Below are 2,369 nucleotides of genomic sequence, written 5' to 3'. Positions count from 1 at the left end.
AATGTACACAAGGACTAAATAACAAGATGTACAAGTACTAAACTGCACCACTAACATGTACTATTCTACAGGTGAAACAGTAAGAAAATCAGACAGTGAACAAGTACTAACCAACTATGTACACAATATATTTTCTACCTTAAATATTTTTGGATAAAACCTGTCTTGAATACCCAAAGAAACCTCGTTTCATAGATACCACAGTCATGCCCTGGCGCTTATCCTAATGGTTAAAAAGAAAGAAATAACTAAATCCAAACACAATAAATTAAATAAAATCATAATTCACAGTAAAAAAACATGATCACTTTGAACAAGAAGGGGTGCCGCGGACATGCAGCTTGAACGATAAAATATTTATATTCTCGAGACCATGAAGATGCATGTGTAGTGTTTTGAATGATTTGCACTGAAAAAATAAAAAATAAAAATCACTGTTATCATGTGTAAATAGTTATTTAGCTAATTAGCTCAAAAACAACGAAATCATATAATTCTTTCCGTAGTAGCCATCTGACCTTCAGTCAACTTCAATGAGCTCGACACTCCAAATTTTCTGAAATAGAAGTCAACATAAATAACCCACCAATGATTGTAATCGCAACAAGTAATGTAGACATGTTTGAAATAAACAATCCGATAAAAGTAAGATAGCATCCACAATAGTTGTAATAAAGAAAATATAAGCATCAGACAAAACATGACAAACATACATCATTCCTACTTAAATTCAAGAAGCTCACATCATGGTCAGATTTTTTTTAGCAAGAACAGTAGGATCGTCCTCAGCTACATCGAGATTCTCCTGAGAAAACATCAGAAAAATGTTTAAAAAACTAAATTCTAAAATTATTTAATTTAAAAAATAAAAGTAAAATATATACACATGAAGTACCGCTAAAGAACTTAGAATATATAAGCAATCAAGAACATCGCCCAGGGACTTCAAAAACACATCCATAACAGAAGGATCTATAAACCCACCACCCTTTGTAACAACGTAGAAATTATGCCAGCTAACAGACTTTCCACCAACTTCAAGTATTTTCTCATTACTACAATTATTACAAACAAAGAATAACCATATGTCTATAAAAAGATGCAAAATAAATGAAAAATTAAATTCCACCGCATACCCCCTCAATGTCAGTCTTAGGAGCCTGAAGTACATCAGAAAACAACAGTTCAGATAAAGGAGCTAACGGGACACCTTCTTCCTCAGAAAGCTTAATAGAATCATCAGAATCAATGTCTGCATTGACATCATCCTTCTGTGTTATAGATAGCTTAGCATCATTATTCTCTTTCTTATATGTTGAACAACCACCTTCATCATTCCCCTTAAACATAGGCAAAGAACTTTGTGCAACAACATTTTCAGTTTCAGGTTTCTTTTCCTTGCAAGTACAAGGCTGGTTTTTCAACTCAATTGACAAACCATCTGACACATCTGCTCAACAAGACTATGCCCTATTTTGTTCATTGAGGAAGTGAAAAAGTCATCCACATTCATTTGAGCTTAGAAAGTACCTGTAAAAAGAAGAACACAATTAAGATTGCAATTTATAATAACAAAATAATTAAAAATTAAAAAACATAACAAAAAGCTTACATAATTATGCATTTCACCAGGAAACATATATGAGATGTGACGATCAACTGCTTCAAGAAGATCGTCAGAAATATCCGCACGAGGCTGAACACCTAGATCTGACATCTTTTCACACCTATTGACACAAATTACACAATTACATGGGTATGAGACTACAATACCAGTCAGTGCATAAGTACCAGAGATATACGAGCACAAGTACAAATGTCTAAAGTACACAAGTACATGACCAAATGTCGTGCAAGTACCGAAGGCAGACATGCAGAAGTACTAGAGATAAAGGACCGCATGTACCGACCAAAAACGGGTGGACGTTGACGAGGGATCACCTCGCCAATGCCTACGTATTGTAGACTTGGGTTTCGGGAGAGAGCGACGATGGAGATTCCGGAAGCGAGATTAGGCACACGATGTACCCAGCTTCGGGTACCCTCGGTGGAGGATCCCTACGTGCTGCTAGCAATCCAGTATATGATCATATGTATGTTTACAGGGTGCCGCCATAGGCGGAGCTATGTTGTCTATCTCGTCTCTCCTCTCTCGGGTACCCTGGCTGGCTTTATATATGCAACCAGTCTAAGGTTTTACAAGAGTCCTAGTCGACTACTTCTTCGGGTTGCCTTGTTGGGCCTTCTCCATATTGGGCCGAGCCGAGCCAGGTATACTAATAATGGGTACCCGAAGGGTATACCCATGTCAGTAGCCCCCGAGTGTCTAGGGAAGTCGAAGAGTTGCGTAGAGACTCCAAGCATAATCA

The sequence above is a fragment of the Lolium rigidum genome, chromosome 6 (assembly GCF_022539505.1).
Source record: "Lolium rigidum isolate FL_2022 chromosome 6, APGP_CSIRO_Lrig_0.1, whole genome shotgun sequence".
In the NCBI taxonomy this organism is placed as follows: Eukaryota; Viridiplantae; Streptophyta; class Magnoliopsida; order Poales; family Poaceae; genus Lolium; species Lolium rigidum.
The sequence above is the reverse complement of the archived record's forward strand: the minus strand, read 5'-3'. Positions refer to the sequence as shown.